The 14,936-nt window shown below is 45.1% G+C and overlaps 1 long non-coding RNA gene across 1 annotated transcript; it reads left to right on the top strand.

Moving 5' to 3' along the window:
* Positions 1–234: 234 nt before the first annotated feature.
* LOC124970592 (uncharacterized) lies at positions 235–10,028 on the top strand. The gene is made up of 3 exons (XR_007106157.1): positions 235–1,951; positions 2,322–2,467; positions 9,690–10,028. It is a non-coding gene; the product is annotated as an uncharacterized LOC124970592 (long non-coding RNA).
* Positions 10,029–14,936: the final 4,908 nt, after the last annotated feature.

Raw genomic sequence — 14,936 nt, 5'->3', positions numbered from 1 at the left:
AGCAGGGTGTCCTTATGCGGGTGTGTAGAGGCCCGGAAGTGTGCACAGACGAGTGGCAGGGCTTCTCCGCGTTAGCCCCTCCGGGAGACTGGACGGTGAGAGAGGCTGAATTTCCCAACTCTGACCCTGACTCAAACTTGCCCCACCCGCACACCATGCCTGCCAGCAAGAAAGTCACAGCTGGAACTCCGTGTCCCCAGCCTTGGGCGGTGTTCCTTCTGAGAAAAATCCTATTCTTGCTGAGTCAAAGCCCACATCACCTCCCCCAGTCTCAACCAATGGGTGATCTGGAACCCCAGTTGAGCCTTGTAGGACCAGGGCCATGATGTGTAGACCCCCCAAGACAGCTAAACCCCCAGGACTGCAGCTGAGGCACCCACAGCCCCTGACCTATAAGTAGACAGAAGCCCCTTGGGGTGGCTCCAAGGGTTTTGCTGCTTCAACTACCAGGAAGTGACAGAACAGCCCCTTCTGCTGCCACCACGGCTACAAGGACACAAGGTCTGTGCTACCTCAACTTCTAGCATCTCTATGCACTGGTGGTTTGGGGTCTACGTGAGGCCAAATGCAAGCCCCCATCTCACCCCAGCAGGAGCAGGGGAGTCCAGGGGAGACTAGGGCTGAGCAGCAGATGCATGGGGAGAGCTGTCCTGCCGCCTCTGCCTCAGTCGGCTGGGGCCTCCTGCACGTTCCTCCCTTCTGGCAAGAGCGGGGAGCACAGACATCGCCCCCAGCATCCGCCTCACTCTCAATGGATGCGGCCTTTTGAAAGGGTTCTGAGAAAGCCTCAGAAGTGGAAATTTGCCCTGCAGGCCCTCCTCCTGGTACAGCCAGCCACTGCAGAGTCCCACGGTAAGTGATTGCACGGGAATCTGGGCACAGAAGCAGGCAGAATATACTGATAGAAGTTACCTTTGCACACTCGGGCCCAGGGTATGATGGGTACCCACCCTAAGGCTGGCAATCAGGTACTGTTCCCATGGTGCTCCCAAAGTGAACTCAGGACACAACGCTAGGAAATGGCAAGGTGACCCCAGGGCCCTCTAGAGGGATGCGCCAGGAGGGCAAGTACCAGGACAGCAAGTGGAAAGGGGACTGTCTTCCCGCAGTGTGCCACGGGGGCAGACCTCAATTCTGTCACTCAAGTCTTGTGCTTCTAGAAAGCCCAGACTCAGTGGGGCCCTGGGGAAATCACAGCAGTTGCACAGATAACAACAGCCTCTCTGGGGTGGCATCGTGTGCTCCTCAACCAGTGTTTTGAACGCCTGCTCTGTGCCAGGACTGCGGGGTAGCGGGGACGGTGGCCAAGCGGGCCCATTGCAGCGTGATGGGCAGTGCCAGGGGTCGGGGTCAAGCCTTGGAACCACCAAACCCCAGCAGACACCGGGCAAGGGAGGAGAGGGCTGCCAGCCCAGGGAGCAGCAAGGTGGAAAAAGCCTTGAACGCCCAACTGGGAGTTCAGTTTAAAATAGAAGGCGCTGGGCAGCCGGTGCCAGTGAGAAACGGGAGCTGAGATCACCCTGGAGGCCGGTGGCAGGAGGCTGCTGTAAGTCTGGGTGAGAGACAAGGGGCTGGCCACAGCAGCAGAGGGGTGCAGCAATGAAGGAAGGCCAGCTACAGAGTGGCTGGGCCTGGTGAGGTCCTGGGCCTGGTGGAGGGTGGTTGGTCCTGCAGGAGCCCAGGGGCAGCTCCACCCAGGAGGGGCTGCTGAGAACCGGGGCCCAATCTGCACCTTGTCTCCAGCAAGGGGCCCCCACGGTCTGGTGACCTCTTTCTAGCATTGGCTGTTGATCTCCCACTTCTCCCTCAGGTAGGAGGTGGGGTTGAACACCCCCCTACATAATCTACAGCTGAATGATTCTGGCACTATAAAGACTCCCAGTTCAAGAGCTGAGGCATTGCAGTTTATAAACTCTCCTGGAAGGGACCCTGGAGCCACACGCAGGTCTAGGTGAGGACACGTGGGCCCACTCAGTTTGACGGAAGGTGACCAAGAGTACAAGGTCTCCCTGGGAGGACACCTGGGCCTGGCCACATGGCGTAGGTTTTCCCTCATCAGCGACCCCCAGTCAGACAGGAAGTGCAAAAGTGCTCTACTTCCTGCTGCACTTGTGAGACTCAGCCTTCTCCAAGGAAGTAGATCATTCCCATGGGAGCCCAGGTACCTGTGCTGGGGGAGGGGAAGGGGCCGCACCTGTTCCTTCCCCCAGTACAGAAAGCTGGCTATTCTCTGGCCTTGAAGGTCAAAGGTGCCTACGGAAATGGAATTGCATATCAGGAATGGTTAAGTAAACGGTCGCCTCTGTTGGCACTTCTAACAGATATGTTGGAGCCCCTTCGCTGTAGAAGTAAATTTCCAAGGATCCAGAAGGGTTCCGATATGCCTAGCAATGAGGTCGCCAAGCCTCCGGGCCTGGTGGGGCACACCTATAATCCCAGCAACCCTGGAGGCGGAAGCAGGAGGATGGTGAGTTTGAGGCCAGCCTTGGCAACTTAGTGACATCCTTGGCAATATATAATTCTATTGTATTATATAATATAATATAATCTCCAAATAAAATAAATGGGGCTGGGGGGTGTAACTGCAGAGATAGAACACAGTACCATAATATGATAGAGATAGATAGATAGATAGATAGATAGGGAAGGCAGATTTTGAGTAATGAATCTTAATCATTCTCCCAAAATTCTTTTTTTAAATAATTTTTAAAGATATCGATACACCTTTATTGTATTAATTTATTTATATATTTGGTGCTGAGAATCGAACCCAGTGCCTCACACATGCTAGGCTGTGGCTGAGCCACAGCCACAGCCCCCAAAATTCTTTTTAAGGAACAATAAGATGCACCTGGCCAAAACTGCTATCCCGCGGGTAGAAAGTTTTCTGCAGTGTCTATCTCTCCCCCAAAAGGCTCTGAGTCAGGGGTTCCTAGACTCTTTTGTGCCTCAGTTCTGCTCAAAATAATGTTTAATATGCCATAAAATATAAATGAATTAGCAGAGGAAAGTGAATGTAATGAAATTCAAACTCTTAAATATAAAAGGTTCAAATATTTTTAAATGTTTGATATGATAATATACCTGTTTCTTTTTTAACACTTTAAATAGCAAGCTCTAACTAAAAACAGTTCAAAGTACGTTGAATGCAAATGATACTTCAAGTTCTGCAACAACCAAGATGTGCTACAAGAATATCTCTGATTTCTATTGGTGGCAAAGTGACGGGTGCAGCTAATACTGATGTGGTTTCTCAAATGAAAGAAATGCAATTTTCAGTTAGAGGTTAATTAAAAGAAGTAAACTGGGGTGTAGCTCCGTGGTGGGGTGCTTGCCAGACACGTGTGAGGCCCTGGGTTTCCATCCCCCAGTTCTACATAAATAAATAAAAAGGTAATCTCATTTCCAGTCAAGTTCATGGGCTTCCTTAATTGTAGCTGTGAACCATCTGAGGACCCCAAATAAACAACCCTGCTCTACACAGTGGATAAAAATTGAAAGTATTTGAAATAAATGTTTAGAAATGGCAAAGAGCCCGGCACAGTAGTGCATGCCTGTAAACCCAACAGGAGGCTGAAGCAGTAGGATCTCAAGTTCAAGGGCAGCTTCAGCAACTTAGCGAGGCCTTGAGCAACTTAGCAAAACCCTGTCTCAAAATAATTTATAAGTGATAAAAGGGTGGGGGATGTGGTTCAGTGGTTAGGCACCCTTGGGTTCAATCCCTGGTGCCAAAAAAGAAAGATAAAAGAAAAAATCAAATGGCAGAGAGACAATGATATAATGAGGAATCAGCCATCTGTCATCAAAAAAAGCCCTGGGCTGGGGCTAGCTCAGGTCCTTGGGTTCCATCCCTAGCACCATAAAAAAGAAAAGAAAACACCCTGAGCAGCTTCTCACTTGACAGCCTGCAGCCTCCACCAGCCTCCTGAGTCTACTTGACATGATCAAGACTCTTGATCTTGCACACAAACTGGACAAGACATAGGTCTTAGAGGTGAGAGGAAGCATGTGTGCATCCGAAAAGTGATCCTCACTGACCTGGTTTGCCTTGTTTGGAGCTGGCTGAAAAGAACTCCTGAAAAGAAAAAAAAAAAAAAACAGGTGGAGGTTTTTATGCCCACGCATGTGTGCGTTATAACCTTAGCTTGGAGTGTTTCAACTTGGACAAAGGTATTAGCAACTAATTGGGATGAAAATGTGGTGCTCGTGCTGGGCATGGTGGCACATGCCTGTTATCCCAGCAGCTCGGAAGTCTGAGGCAGGAGGATCGTGAGTCCAAAGCCAGCCTCAGCAACTTAGCGAGGCCCTAAGCAACCCAGTGAGATCCTGTCCCAAAATAAAAAATAAAAAGGGCTGCAATGTGGCTCAGGAGTTAAGTGTCCCTGGGTTCAATCCCCAGTACCCCAAAGAAAAAAATTGGTGCTCTTTAGAAGATATCATCAAATTCCTAGGGACAGAGGGTCAATGAGAGGTTACCAGGAACTGGAAGAAGGAGGAACAGGCAGTTTGAGTCAATGGATACAGAATTCCTGGTTGTGGTGAAAGAGTTTTAGAACTAGATAAGGTGATAGTTATCAGCATTGTGAATGCAATTAATACCACTTAATTGTATGCCTAAAATTGATAGAATGGAAAATGCATATCATGTGTATTTTAACAGGTAAGCACGCGCGCGCGCGCACACACACACACACACACACACACACACACTAGACTGGCAAAAATTAAAGACCTTCAATACTGTGTGTGGCCAAGAATGGATCAATGAGAACTCTAAACTGAGTGAGAGAGGTAAACACTTTGGAAAACTAGTAATTTTGAAGAGGTGCATAGCTTTACCCAGAAATTCCACCCTTAAATGTGACCCTAAAGAAACTTGCACCAGCTAAGCGCAGTGACCCAGACCTGTAATCCCAGTGACTCCGGAGGCTGAGGCAGGAGGATCCAGAGTTCAAAGCCAGCCTCAGCAACTTAGCAAGGCCCTAAGCTGTCTCTAAATAGAATATAAAAGGGCTTAGGATGTGGCTCAGTGCCAAAGTGCCCCAGGTTCAATCTCTGGTACCAAAAAAAAAAAAAAAGAAAAGAAAAAGAAAGGAAACTCGCACCATGCTCGGAAGACTTCCAGAAGAATGTTCACCATTCTACTGCAAAAACCTGGAAATAATCCGGATGTCCACTGGTAGGAGGAAGGGCAAATACATTAAGGTATGTTTCTATAATGAACCCAGCAATGAACATGGACTCCAGCGAGGCCCATCACCACAGAGAAAGCTCACAAACAAAATATTCAGAAAAAAGTCAGTTGTAAAAGGATACATAATGTTATTCCATTTTATAAAGTTCAAAAAATATATGCACATATGACAAAAACGTGAAAACCAGAAGGTTGGTGAACATCAAGTTTAATATTAGCATAATTGAGTGAGAATGGATAGGGATCCAGTAGGAGGGAAGACAGAGACGGGGAAGAGGGGAATGGTTTTCGTACTAGATGGTGAGTATGTAGGTGTTCATTTGCTTTATTTTGTGCCTTATATTTTATTGGTTCTTCTTAGTTATACATGACAGTAGAATCCATTCTGATAAAATTATACAAGCATGGGATATGTCTTATTCTAATTAGGACCTGATTCTTGAGGGTGGGCATGCTGGTGGGATTCATTTAGGTATTTTCATATGTGTACATAGGAAAATTGTATTAGGTTTATTCTACTGTCTTTCCTATCCTATCCCCCTCCTTCCTTTTGTTTCCACTTGTCTAATCTACTGAACTCTTCTTTCCCTCCCTGCTCATTATTGTGGTTTAACTTCCACATATCAGCAAAAAAACCTTCCACCTTTGATTTTGGGGGTTTGGCTTCTTTCTCTTAGTCAGTAATGGGTGGATAGTCTCCAGACCATCTATTTACTGCAAATGCCATAGAATAATCCTTCTTTATGACTGAGTAATATTCCATTGTGTATGTAGACCACAAATTCTGTATCTATTCATCTGTTGATGGGCATGTAGGTTGGTTCTACAGCTTAGCTGTTGTGAATGCCTCATTTTTATATTATGTACATTCCTGTAGTCATGGAATAGTTCCCAATTTTAAAAATGAAGGGCATTTAATCATTAAAGTAATTGATTCTATTTGTTAAAAAAGTGAAAAGAGAGGCTGGGGCTGTAGCTCAGTGGTAGAGCACTTGCCTAGCATGTACGAAGTACTGGCTTCAATTCTCAGCACTGCATATAATAAAATGAAGGTCTATTGACAACTACAAAAATATCTTTTAAAAAAGTAAAAGGAAATAGGAGAAAACATTTGGAAATCATGTATCCATATTGGTTCAGGATCCTGAATATATAAAGAACACTTATGACTCAACAACAAAAGTTTAAAAACTCAAATTTAAAATGAGTACAGTATTTGAATAGACATGTCTCCAAAGAGGATACACGAATGACCAATAAGCCCCTGAAAAGATGCTCAACGTGATTTGACCATCAGGAAACGCAAGTCAAAATCACAATGAGATGCCACTTCACACACAAACTTAAACCAAGAAAATGAGCCAGTGACAGAAGGACTCAGTGTACATAAAAGTCGCCCTTTTTATATGTATCATTCAGTGGTTCTTATTAGAATCCCACAACTGTGTAACCATCACCAGGACCAACTCTAGAACATTCCCATCACCCTGGAGGCATCCCTGTACTGGGGCTGGTGCTGGAGCTCAGTGGTGGGGTGTCAGCTTAGCATGTACAAGGTCCTGGGTTCAATCCCCAGCACTGCAAAGAAAAGAAAAGAATCCCCGTGCTCATGAGCAATCACTTCCCAGTCCTCTCTCCCCCTCCCCTGGTGACCAGTATTCTGCTTTCTGTCTCTGTGGATGTGCCTGGATTCATTCTGGACATCTCAGACAAATGGACTCATACAGTAGATGGCCTTTGATGTCTGGCTCTTTCCATGAGCATTGTGTCCCCAAGGCTCTTCCCTCAGCACCGCATTCCTTTGTGTGGCCAAGGAAGATTCACTGTGTGGATAGAACACATTTATTTGATCTATCCATTCATCCACTGATGGACATTGAGTTTGTTTCCAGTTTGGGGCTATTATGAATGAGGCTGCTGTAACATTGATGTACAAGTTTTTGTGTGTTTCCGCACACACACACACACACACGTATATATATATATATATATATATATATATATATATATATATATATATATATGTGTGTGTATGTGTGTATTAGATAAATTTGGGGATAATGGTGCAGGGAATGAACCTGGGTGCTTAACCACTGAGCCACATCCCCAGACCTTTTTGTATTTTATTTTGAACCAGGGTCTTGCTGAGTTGCTGAGGCTGGCCTTGACTTATGATGGCCCTGCCTCAGCCTCCAAAGTAGCTGGGATTACAAGCATGCACAGTGTATCCTGCTGTGTTTTGATTGGGGGACTACGGCCATCCTAGTGAATATGAAGTAGCATCCGTTGTTGTTTTTATCACTGTACTAATTTAAGTACCTAATATCTCAAATATTCTATTCACAGCTTCTGATTTCCTGTTGTTCCCTTAGGAGAAAACTAGAATGTATTTTCTTTCAAAGTGACAAACCTTTAGAGACATATGCTCTAAATAGTTATCCAAAGTGTTTAGGCTGAAAATAAAGTTCACAGTCAGGACACACACACCCACAAACACAACGACGAGTGTGTGTATTCGAGTTGCATATTAGAAAAATCACACTTGTCCTTCTGAAATTTGAAATGAACAGTAGGTACATGAAAGAACAGAGTTAACATTGTGGATCTCTGCTTCCATTAACAGGGGTAAAAGTGGCTCAGGTCTGTAATCCCAGCAGCTCGGGAGGCTGAGGCAGGAGGATCGTGAGTTCAAAGCCAGTCTCAGCACCAGTGAGACACTAAGCAACTCAGTGAGATGCCTGTCTCTAAATAAAATAGAAAAAGGGGATGTGGCTGGGGATGTGGCTCAATGGTGGAGTGCCCCTGAGTTCAATACCCGGTACCCCCTCCCCAAATAAAAGAGGGGTAACAGGGACCCAAATGATCCTCTGTCCTGAAACAGTGACACTCATGACATTGGCCATCATGCAATAAAGAACAGAGGTTGCTCAAAGACAAGGAAGGAATGAGCGAGCCCTCCAGGTGCCCCACCTTCCTGCCCGGAGAAAGTTTCCAGGCTGCAGGAGGAAGAGGAGTACCCAGGAAAGCCCAGCAGCCTCTCCGATGACGTCCAGGAAGGTGAAACAGCTGGACTTCGCAGGGCAAGTGCAGACAGCAGAGGGGACTGTGGCAACTCATGTGGACCTTCAGCTGAGCATCAACCACCACATGCATGTGAAGAAAGCTCCTGAGGCTGGGAAAGAGCCATCTGGCAGGATTAGAGGGGACAGTGCCCAGAGCCACCCAGAGCCTCACAGGCCGACAACATGCCACACAGGCCAACCGTGATTCAGGGATCATCGGAGGCAGAACAGAGGTCTCCCCTAACTAGGGGAAGAAATAGTCCCAGACAGAATCACTCAGCTTCTACTTCACAAAGTTCAAAAGCAAGACGAGAAAAGAGCAGACTGGCTTCAAGAGATTAACTGAATCTCTACAGTGAATTCAAAAAAATAATTTTTGGGGGGTAAGAATACAAAAATATCCAGCATCCCACAAGGTAAAATTCATGAAGTCTGATGTCCAATTAAAAAAGGAAAGGAAAGAAAGCAAAATACAACCCAGAATGGAAAAATCAGTCCACCAAAAGTGACCAAGAAATGAGTGGCAGAGTAATTTCCTAACATGCACAAAGCCCTGGGTTCCCCCCAGACACAGGGGACAAATATTATATGACCCCAATTATATGAAATATCTGTCATGGGCAAATACTTAGAGACAGAAAGTAGATTAGAGGACATGAGAGACTGGGTCAGGGAGGAAACAGGCAGTTATTGCATAATGGGTTCAGCATTTCTGTTTGGGGGTGATGAAAAAGTTTTTGAAAATCCGCAGGGGTGATTATTGTACAACACCATGATGGAATTAATGTCCCTGAACTGCACAGTAGCTCCCCGGGATGTGTGGGGGATTTATTCCAAGACCTCCAGTGGATGTCTGAAACTTCCAATTGTACTGACGCAAACATACACTGTATCTTATATGTACATACCCTATGATAAAGTTGAATGTACAAACCAGGCCCAGTAAGAGATTAACACCAATAACTTATTTATAAAATTAAGAAATTGTAAACAAAATACTGTAGTAAAGACCATGTGAGTGTAGTCTCTCTCCTCTCCCTCACTTTCTCTCTCTCTCTCTCTCTCTCTCTCTCCCTCCTCTCTCTCTCTCTCTCATCTTTCTCTCTCTCTCTCTCTCTCTTCCCTCTCACTTGCTACAGGGCAGGTAGCCCATACAGCATGGATACCATGGACAAAGGATGGAGCAAGATGCCCTGAGATTTTGTAATGCTTCTCAGAACAGCAATTTAAAACTTCTGCATTATTTAATTCTGGAATTAGCCAGTAGTATTTTGGGAATTCAATTTTGGGTAACCAAAACCATGGAAAATGAATTGTGGCTAAGAAGGGGATACAGTACTCCTTTAAGTACAATGGCAAGTTTTATGTTACATATATGTTACCAAAATAAGGAAAAATTAAGTAAAATTACCTAAGTTTTTTTTTTTTTTCAGTGCTGGAGTGTGAACACAGGATCTTGTGCATGCTAGGCAAGTTTTCTCCCACCAAACTACATCTCCAGTGCCAGTTAAACTGTTTCTTCTACCAAATGAACAGAGTATCAGTGAACTACGGGACAACATCAGTCAGACATACATGCAACTGGAGTCCCCAAATTGAGGAGAGAGGAGGGCAATAAACATGGAAGAAATAACTGTTTAAAGAAAAGGTATGGAAAGCACCTCTGAGCTGCCAAGGTAGACAGCGTGAGCAAAACTCACCCGAGGTGAAAAAAGTTATGGACAAAAAGTTACCATTGAAATTAAAAGGTGGCAGGCACGTTCAAGAAAGATGGCGGGGGATTTAAGCCCTTTATGAATCTTGTGATGAATGTGTGGAGATGCCACTCGTGGACAACAGAACAATATTGGAATGGGTGTAATCTGAGGAAATAGTATCATCGTGTTAGAAGTCCTTGGAATGAGTATAAATATGGCTGTTCAGCAAAGAAATCCATGTCCCCTCTCCAGAGGGCCTACTTAGCTAAAACATGACATAAAAATCGGGTCATGTAAGTTTCATACTAAACTTTTTGTTAAATGACTTTTTAAATAACAACAACCCAAAAAGAAAATGTCGGGACTGTGTGGCTCAGTGGTAGAGCACTTGCCTAGCATATGTGAGGCACTGGTTTGATCCTCAGCACCGCATATAATCACTGGATTAAAATAAAGGTACTGTGTTGTCTCCAACCAAAACATGTAAGTTAAAAATGTACTGTGTTACGGTGTTGGTAACACGTGGAACAGTGCGTGACTTTGGCTGAGAGCTGGGTAATGGAAGTCGACTGTTGCAAACTCCTTGTCCTGTGTCAGGTCACAGCAGCCCTTGAAGGCTGACTGTGGCGGGTTAAAAATGACATTGTAAATCCAAACTGCCACTGATGTCACAGAATAAACAGTTACAACCCTCGTCATGCCACAAAGAGATAATCAGAATAATGGAAACATTCAGTTGATCCAGAGAAAGGCAGGAAGGCTGAGGATGGACACTCCATGACAGACAGCAGTTCTCCAGTCCAGGAAGTTCATGAGCGACCAGTGACTTCGAGGGGCTACGGTCCTCCATGTCCTTCACTCTGGGAAGGTCACTGTACCTCAGGTAGACCTTCAGGGGAAAAACTAGCCAAAGTGTACAAGAGCACACCAGATGTCACCTTCTGGATTCAGACTGCATTCTGGTGTAGAAGACCAAACTGATTTCAGCATGACATACGCTCCCTTGGATTGTGGGAGCAAAAAGAAGACCCAACCATGGACTTGAGAAGAAAAAGACCCGAAGAAAACAGTGAGAGGAGCCCAAGATCCAGGTGAAGACAGTTGGGGAAAGTGCACGATCCACCCATGTCAGCTCGGGCACAAGCGGAGAGGTAGAGATTCTGGCAGTGGCTTTATCTGCAGTCGTTCGCATTGGGTTTTTCACTGGAGATTCAAACAAAGTCCTTTGAGTAAAAATGATTACATTTTTAAAAATTGAGGTTAACAAATAACAATGTATTTGAAGAAGAATATATTATATGAATATATTATATAGTATATATGAATATATTATAGTTATATGATATATTAATAATATATGGGTATATTATATTTGTTTATATATTAATAATATATTAATATTATGTAATAATAACACATAAATATATAATATAAGCGGATTATCATGATAAAAATATACAGTATAAATATTTAAATATAATACTTAAATATATTAGATATATAAATATATTTAATAGACCACATGTGTTTATAAATAAATCAAATGTGAGTCAGTTGAGTAAGTTAGGTTTACAAAAGATCATGATCTCTGACACGCAGTAGGGATAAATATGTTAGCATGAGAAGAGCGCGATGTTAAAATTTTCCACTGAAACTCAAAACTGCAGCAGATGTGAAATTTTAGAGCCATATCATCCAAATCCAATGAATAATTCACAAAAGGAGATGTTCCTGGCTCATTTGGTGTCTCCCAAACCTGCTCACCTATTTCAAGCACATGGAAGAGTGGAGAGAAAGAGAAGGTGGTGAGCCCTTCCAATATGGCGTGAGGGGCGCTCCTCAGCCCCTCTGGGGAGCTGGACACACTCCTGCAAGTAAGAGTAATCTGTTTCCCCACCTGATCGGAAGATGCTAATGCAGCCTGTGACCTCAGGATAGAGAAAGCTGCACTGGTCGGTTGTCTGGGAGAGGCAGACATGAGGATTTCCTGTGGATCACATCTCTGGAAGTGCCTCAGAGAGACCCAGCGTGGGAGCCCCTGGAGAACACAGTGGCCACAAGGGAAGGTGTTAAATCTAGACTTGGGCCAGGCTGAGGGACTGGCAAGGTATCCATTCGTGCAGGGATGGTCCCCCCCACTTACTACTATCTCCTCCCTGTTGGTCAAAAGAGCAGCTGGTAAGTGGGAAGGGTGCCTCAGAGGGGGAAGGAGGAGAAGTCTTAACCCTCGTCAGGGTAACAGTCATGGTTCCCCAGGGTGCCCTGGTGACTGTGCGTATCACGTACGTGGGCCGTAGCAAAGCTGCCCCACAGCAGACCTAAGCCTTGACCACGTGCCCTTGGTCTTCCAGGGAGCACAGGATGACAGTGAGGACCTGCCTCCCACTCTTCCTGAGCTGAGGCGGCTTCTCAGCTCTTCCTGATGGGTCCCAGGAGCCCCTCTGCCTCTCCTTAGGGCCAACTGTTCAGCTCTGCAACAAGAAGGGGCTCATATATGTCGTCCTCTGGCCCCTTGGAGGGTTTCAGGGTCCTGTGGAACAGGGAGCCAACACCTTCTGCTTCTGCCACCTATATAAGTAATAAACCACCCGAATGTAAAAAGGGCTAGTCATTTCTTTACCAGTCTGTCAGCCTCCTGGACACCCCTGAGTGATTTCGAGGGTGAGTCATGTGTGGTTCTGAATCAGGACTGTGTTTCATGACCTAAGAGTCCAAAAGACCCTTTAGGAGACAGCAGAACAGTGGCACCTGCCTACAATTTCACCCAGTGAAATTATCCTCATCAGAGAAGGATTGTTTTTGAAGTGCTGGGGATGGAACCCAGGGCCTTGCACATGCTAGGCGATCGCTCTGCCCTGAGTCATATCCCCAGAATAACTTTTTCTCTTCCAATTCTTCGCTATCAGACCTGCTAGGTCTCCTCATTGGTATAAGAAAGCGAAGTCAAACGTTTCAGAGACTGCATCTTCTTCTATGAAGCACAGCAATTTGAGTGTGCTCTTGTTCTGTTTTGCACAGTAATCTTGTACAATTGTAATGTTTTAAATCATTGTTGTCTTAATTATACTTTTGGAGCTCAGGTTGTTGCATTTTTAGCTAGCAGGAGACCCTTCAAGTCGACGCCTGTGTCCTTTTAAAAAGACACCTGTAGTTCTTCATCTGTCTTTGGTTTCAGGCATGATTAGATTTTTCTAGGCTCATCTGTTGCATTTCTTGACACAAATCTGGAATCAGCCATTTCTACAGAGAGCTCTTGCTTCTTTTAGTGAAGAGTGATATTTAGTGACCATATTCAGGCTCCAGGGGAGACTCTTGCCACTGGGTTTTCATTATAGTTTCTGAACCTGTGCACTGCTGGGGCTGACCTCTCCTCTGGATCTTCATCAACTACCTGATTCCTGCCCCCAACACCCAGAGGAAAACTGGTCTCCAGATTAGGGTCTTGGGAGATGGCACAGTGAAAATCTGGTGACACTGAGTTGAGAGTTTTTCCTTAGTGAACTAAGAATACAATGGCTCCCTCGGTGAGCACCAAAGGCTCCCAGTTTGAGTCTGCTTTCCCTTCTTTGGCAAGCCACAGGACAGAAAATGCCACAAAGCATTCCTAAAAATGGGCACCGAAACAAAACAAATACCCTACCTGCATGTCAAGTCAGTGATACACCGGAGCATAGCAGATTCCAAGCAGAATCTATCCTAGAAGCAAAGGAACTGCAAAGAAATCTAATTGTGTGCATATCCTCAGGAACCAAGATGAGGGAAGGAGCTATAAACATTAAATTAAATGAGTTAAACCTTATGATTGTAAATTTAAGTGGGAAATATTTGTATGTGATCATAGTTTGTTTTTCACTTTCCAAATTATTTGTTTTCCACTTTTAACAGCAGCCCAGTAACAGGAGCATTCCTGATGACTGACTATGGTCTCTAAGCACCATCTCCACTAAAAGGAATGAGGGCTTCCAGGTGCGGTGGGCATGGCTGTAACCCCAGTGGTTCAGGAGACTGAGGCAGGAGGACTGCAAGTTCAAAGCCAGCCTCAGGAACTTAGTGAGGTCTCAGCAACTCAGTGAGACCCTGTCTCTAAATAAAATATAAAAAAGGGCTGGGGATGTGGCTCTGTGGTGAAGTGCCCCTGGGATCAATCCCCAGCACCAAGAAAAGAAGGAAAAAACAAAACAGGAATGAGATCTCTCTGTAGAAACATGACTGGGCCTGGGTTTGAGGCAAGGAATGTGGCAGATGAGCTCAGACAATCTAATCAGGCCAGACATCAGGCCGAACGAAAGATGACAGAAGTCCTTTGAAAAAGGCCCAGGACTCAAGTCCCCTTCTCTTGGTATCTGATGCTCTGTGACACCTTGGGACTCTGCGGGCAAGAAGAGTGCCAGCAGATCAAGTCTCTGGACTGCACCTCCTGAATCATGGGCCAAAGAAATCTCTTTTCTTTATAAAGTTAAAAAAAAAGCATGGGAGTTAATTTGAAAGGGCTCCTTACTGTCCCCAATGCAACGACCTAAGCCTCAAAATGGAGTGACAGCAGGGCTGGGGCGGTGGCTCAGCAGTAGAGTACTTGCCTGGCATGTGTAAGACGCTGGGTTCCAGACTCAGCTCCACATGTAAATACACCAATAAAATAAAGGCCTATCGACATCTAAAAATTAAAAAAAAATGGAGTGACAGCAATAAATTGAAGCACATCAAATGTACCCCAGTCTAATCAGAGGAAATATTAGACCAATCCCATAGAGGATATTGTACAAAACACCCTGGCCAGAACTTCTCAGCACCGGTCAAGTCATTTAAAGCAAGGAAGCCCTGAGAAACTGTCACAGCTAAGAAGAGCTAAGAAGATACGGCCACGAAATGTCACTGCGATATCCGAATGTTCACATTACAATAGAATATGCCCGTGGAAATGCCAACTCCAGAGAGGGCACCAAACACAGGACCAGAGCAGGATCAGTCCGCTGTGGGCAGAAA

This window comes from Sciurus carolinensis, chromosome 18, assembly GCF_902686445.1.
Source record: "Sciurus carolinensis chromosome 18, mSciCar1.2, whole genome shotgun sequence".
Lineage (NCBI taxonomy): Eukaryota > Metazoa > Chordata > Mammalia > Rodentia > Sciuridae > Sciurus > Sciurus carolinensis.
Note: the sequence above shows the minus strand (reverse complement) of the source record. Positions and strands in the feature narration are given on the sequence as shown.